Below are 6,266 nucleotides of genomic sequence, written 5' to 3'. Positions count from 1 at the left end.
TCGTTGTTGAATTAATACAGTTATACAATATTGAACACAGTATAAGCCCTGTAAGGTGAAGCTTTTTACTGTTTTTATTTGAGTTACTGAGTTTTCATTTGCTAACATCATTTCAGTCCTGATTTTCTTCAACAATTCTATCCCCATTTTCATTTCTTGGATTGACTTCCTCATTTCACTCATCTCTTTGCTGTCATTCTTTTTTAGTATGTTCCTGTCTTCATTGAATTGTTTGAACATGATTATGCTTTTGAATTCTTTGTCTGGTAGTTCTCACAAGTCATTTTCATTAGGTACCATTATTATGGGATTAGTAATTGTGGACATGGTATCTTTGTTTTTCATGTTTCTGTTTCTCCACTGGAAATTGTTCATCTGAAGTTAGTTTATTGATTGAGTTTTTCTTTCTTTATCTTATATTTTTTATTTTTAAAATTCCAGTCATCATTTTTCTTTCAGTGGTAATATTTGAGGTATTCAGTAGAGAACTAAGTCCTAGTGGTTGGAGGTTTTCCTCTGTGGGACTGACATCAGGCATTGACTTTTGTCAGCTAAGGCCTCTTACCAGACTCTGAAACTTTCCCTGTGAGTTGTAAAACTCTCCATATGCCTGTAGGCTTTTCTCAGAGTCAGATTTGACCATCATGCTGGTTCCTTGGCTACTGCTAAAGCTGCTGGAAGATGTCAAACTTCCTACCTCCTTGTCAGACTAAGCTAAAGTTAAATCTGGCTTTCACCCTGGGTTCAAAGTTTCCTTAGATGCTGCTGGAAGACATAGAATTCCCCAACCACCAATAAGTCTTATCCCATTTGAGGACTTGTATGTCTCCTGGATCCCCACTAACCACAGGTGCTGTTTGGGGTAAGGAATTGTCCCAGTGTCTGTCAAATCCAGTTTCTTCCCTGGCCCAGAAGCTTCTGCCAAGGGTACAGGGAGATGTGAAACTTCCCATGTATCTTTGTGGAGTGTGTGTGTGTGTGTGTGTGTGTGTGTGTGTGTGTATTTGCGTGCCATTGCATGGGAATGAAGGTCAGAGGATAACTTGTGGGAATTGGTTTTCTTCTACTAGGATGTTTCAATTTACAAGATTTTCCTTTGTGGTGGTATAAAAGTTATATGCATTCAGTAGCACCCACAGTTAGATGTTTTAAAATTTGAAGCTTTTATTAGATAATGATACATAGTTCAATCTTTTCTCCTTATATTGGGAAGCAGCAGCAAGTCACAATTGCCAGTCACTCATGTGATCACAGGGCAAAATGGCCAAGATTGTACAGTGTGCTGTTGCTAAATTGTGATGATGGCAGATTCGGTGTACAAAGTGCACTTTTATAGTTTTCTGAGGCCTGAACCCAGCACCTTATACATGTAGACAACCCCTTTACTACCACTATACCCCAGACTAATACTTTTTTCTTTTAATTTTTTATTGAATTTTTGTGTATTTCATTCAAAACATCTTAATCATCTTTATACCCACCTCCTCCATCCGCACCTCCTCAAATCCCCCCACCAGATTTCATGGATTATGTCATTTATGTTAAGGTCTATCAAGTCAAGTTAATGTCCTCAGATGTCCCTCAGTACAAGTTCATCCACTGGTGTCATCAACCAATGTAGAATCGCTCCCTTAAAGATTAGCTCTCCTTCACACAGCAGTAATCAGTTTCCAATAGTTTTCCTGCAAATTTGGGGCCTGTTGTCCATTTTCTCAGTTCTATGATGTATTTTTGAATGCTTGAATATTCATGGGTTTTATGCATGCTGGCATCATCGCTGTGGATTCAGATGAGCAAGTTCTCAGGAGCCCCTAAGACTCCGTTTCCATACATGTACCACCTCCCCTGGCTCTTAAAATCTTTCTGCCCCCTCTTCCATGATGGTTTCTGAGTCCTGGGTGGGTAGAGTTTAATATAAGAGTCCAGTCCAAGGAAGCACACTCTGCAGACTCTTATTCTCTATGCTTTGGCCATTTGTGGACTTTTGTGTTCATTGCTCTCTGTTGCATGAGAGAGCATTGTTGATATGAGTTTAGAGATGCATTAGTATTCTCTCTACCTCTTGTTCCACTATGTTCCATGAGCCTTAGGTGTAGAGGTTGCATTGTAGATGTGTTACTTAGGATTGGGCATTTCACAGATACTTATTCTTTGTGTATGACTGGTTGTGGAACTCTTTAATAGTCTCTTTCTGTTGCAAAAGAAGTTCTTTGATGAGTGGTGACTATAATACTTGTTTGTAAATATAAGGATCCACATTTTGCACATAGTAAGAAATTACATTTGTCTAGGGATGTGACAGTCTTGGGGTTTTCTCTAATATCTATGACCTCTCCAGCCATGTGTATTTGGCTATGTTTACAGTACCACACATGAATTTCTTCCAACTGAGGGGGCATTAAGTTCAATTAGGTAGCTGTTGATTACCCCCAGGATAAAAGTGCTATTATTGCCCAAATGTTGTTTGCTTTGCTAGTCATTGTTATCACTATTAGGCCTTAAAGCTGCAGTTGGACCACTGATTGATATTTTCCCTTAGCATCTTGCAAAATGCCATCCAAACTATGAGAGCTAGCCCTCAGGGAGGTGACTTCCAGTTCAATTCCAGCTCCTTTGCTCCAAGTCCTAGGTCTGAAAAATGTCCTGTCTTTAGCAATAGGTCTTTCCTCCAAGTTCTGAGAGATAATCAAAGACTGTGGCAATAGCCTGTGTGATTTTGGGAGTATCTTGGATTACCTTGGCTAACAACTTGAAGGGAAGTTTCTCCTATCTGGCATTGTTTCTTATTATGTAGCCTTCAGCTATACACGTGAACATATGTAGAGATATTGTTTGTGTATTTTTCCAGTGGGCTTTTGAGTTAATACATTTCCCTGTGTTTTTTTCATATAAGCTAAGCATTATTTATCTCTCTTCTCTCTCTCCCTGTCTAATCCTCCCTCCTCCCTCCTCCCTCCCCAAGCAAAGTACCTCCATTTTCCCCATGTCACCCCTAATAACACCTGTCTCCTATGGTTCCCCTTCTCTTGAACTCCTTCCCCCTTACCTTCGTGGTTCCTTATGTAACCCTTCCTCCTTCCCTCCCATTTAAATACCCCCATTTCCCCCATTTTTCCCTTGGTAACACCTGTCCCCTACTGCTCTCTTCTTTCCATTTTTTCTCCCTGGTTCTTTTAGATTTTCCTGGCTCCTGCAATTACAGTAGGGTAAATACTTGCATATAGGGATTTGGTGCTAAGATCTACAAATGAAGGAGTACACACATCATTTGTTTTTCTGAGCCTGTGTGACTTCACTTAGTATAACAGTTTCTAATTCCATCCATTTACCTGCAAATTTCATGTTTTTGTCTTTATCACTGAGCAAAACTCCATTGAATAAACGTATCATAATTTCATTATCCACTCATCAGTTGAGGGACGTTTGGGTTGCTTCCCGTTCTTCACCCACAGAGGCCATGTCAGGTATGCTCAGGCAGTCTCCAAAGCATTTCACACCCCTGTCAATGATTTTTTGACTTAGGGTATTTTCAGCTTTCAAATGGCAAGGTTTAACCCTGTGATAAGCTAGAAAATATTTATATGTGTCAAGGTGATGATTCATTACATGTAAATATCCATAGAACCAACACCACTATCAGGATAATGAGCACATCCGTTAGCCTTAAATGTTTCTTTCCACAGGGCTCACTATTTAGCATTTCCTTCTTTAGGCAATAACTATCCTTTTACCAATATCAATTTCTAGAATTTTATATTATCAGAATCATACACATGCATATTTTTGGCTCTATATTTTTTACTCTTTTTTTGAGAACGATCCTCATTGCTGGGCTCCATTCCATTGTATAGCCATGTCATGGTTTATCTACCTGTAGATGAACATTTTGGTTGTTTACTAGGTTTGGATATTAGAAATGAAGTTGAACCTCTACCTTCTTCAAATTTTATTAATTGACTTGGTGTGGGGCAGTTAATTGGAGATTAAAATAGGTCAGAAAGTAGCACAGGGCAGGTAGGAACTACAACTTGTGCTATCTGTCCTATATGTGAGACAGGATGATTTAAGTGGAAAATCAATTATTATTAATAACTAGCAATGCAACAAGCATCAAAACAGCTTTCAGGGTAGTGTAACCTCAGAAGAAAAGGACAGCTTCTTTTTTAACCGTAACACTCATTGTGACCACATGAACTAGTCTGGGTGTGCTTACTCTGAACATTCCAAAAGAAAGAGTTCCATACAGCTTCCCAGTGTAGCTAAAAGCCAGCTGCAAAGGTCTGATTTGGGGGAGGGGGTGTCACTTGCTTAGCCTTTATTAAAAAGACTGAAACCAGGATGTAGTACATATTCACTTGTGAACCACAGCAGTGTTCTTTTCATCCTGTCATCTCTTTTCTGTGTGCGTGCAAGGCACCACAGGATTAAACATTTAAATGTTGTTAGAACAGCAAAACGAAACCCTAATCATTTCTGCAGTGACATTTGGCTTGTATGAACATGATACCAAAGAGCCATCTCTTAGACGTTTCTAAACTGGGGCATTAGAATCATTTATATTCAGCTATTTCTGTTTGCCAAATTAAAAAAAAAAAAAAGCAGATCATCTGTTTCAAGAGGCTAAAACTGCAACATGAAACATGCAGGAGGAAGGGGCCTGGTCTCTGTCTTTTTTGGGGTTGTCTTCTCTGAGGCTGTCACCCATAGGCTTTTACCTGCTCTTTGCCCCACACAGCAAATAAGTCAGGGTGATTCTCGCTCAGTCTTTTAAGTTGCAGAGATGACCCAGCAGCCATGGAAAAGTCACTTCAAATAATACCCATTATAGAATTTAGAAAATTGAGGTTCTGACATTTAACAAATGTGTTTTTGGTTTTGTGGCATAAATGGCAAAGCTGGTATGCAAAATAGGTGATATGCCTCTACAAAGAGTGCTGTAAAGAGACCATATCAGAATTATTCCATTTACTTCCCTTCCCATTCTTAGGATTTAAGTCTGGATAGCAGAAGGAAAACCTTACATGGAATTAAACTATATTGCTGAACCAGGAAATAAATTTTCTTGTCCATTTGCTTTGGTTTAAGTATATAAATAATATATCCCCAAGCATAGAGCCAGCTGTATACCTTGCAGATTAGATTATCGATCAGATACCTCTCTGGCATATGACTAAATTATGTTTTTAGTAATAGTCACAGAATGGTTGGTAACAATTATTATTTTCTAGATTTGTTCTTTGATGAATAGGCAATTATATTTAAAGTAAAACGAATGCCTTTTTTTGGTTAAGGAATATTAGAGTTACTTAACCAGTTTTCACAACTGAATATTCTATAAAAACTTTACAGACTGTACAGTTTATATATAGTTCAAACTACTGAATAAAAAAGTAGGTCCCACAGATGCAAAAATACTGTAACCAATCCATCCACGGTAAAGGCAGATTTACACACTGCACAACTCTCCTCATCTCCAAGTATAACCTTCAAAACTGTACAAAAATAAAGTTTCAATTTCTACATTCGTATGAGTGCAAGCCCAGAAGCCTAGTAATAACAGATGCCTGCAGTCAGGAGTCAGTCCCCACTGCGAGGGGCACTCATGGATACAACACTGTGCTCAGTATACAGAAAAGACATAAAAGCAGAGACTGAGAACATTAAATATCAAATACAAGGTAGTTCTTTCTGTTTTGAAAGGAGTTTCTGTGTTTAATGGTGTGCCAAGAGGATTTTAACTTATTAAATAAAATATATTCTAAGTGAACCTAAAAATTATACTTTACAAACATAAAAATACTTTTTTGGTGTAATACATAGTATCTGCAGATAGAAAACCAAAACTGTAAAAAGTAGTATTTCTCATCCAGCCATAAGTACTTATGCAGTTATATTTCAAAAGGGTCAGAAAAACTATTTGAAAACCACTAGTACTAACTTATAACTACACTAGTCAAACTTAAGCTATTCAGTGGCTAATACTGCAGTATAAGCTTTTTGCACAGTTTTTTTTTTGGGGGGGTAACTGGGTAAGAACAGGGAGAGTCAGTGGGCAACTCAGCATGAACCTCAAGTGCATGATGGGAGTTTTTTTTTTTTCATCAGAAATGCTTTTCCTACCAGGTAGGCCTTAATTTTGAGTACAATTTCTCCACCACTGAGGTACTTGCTTCTCCCTAGTTGGACACAGGAAAATGTTCAGCTATTTCTGCATCTCTTTTCGGGGTAAAGAAGAGAGGGGAGGCAGGCCAATACCCCCTCAAGAC

The sequence above is a fragment of the Nannospalax galili genome, unplaced genomic scaffold (assembly GCF_000622305.1).
Source record: "Nannospalax galili isolate Female #2095 unplaced genomic scaffold, S.galili_v1.0 scaffold321, whole genome shotgun sequence".
NCBI classification, from domain to species: domain Eukaryota; kingdom Metazoa; phylum Chordata; class Mammalia; order Rodentia; family Spalacidae; genus Nannospalax; species Nannospalax galili.
Note: the sequence above shows the minus strand (reverse complement) of the source record.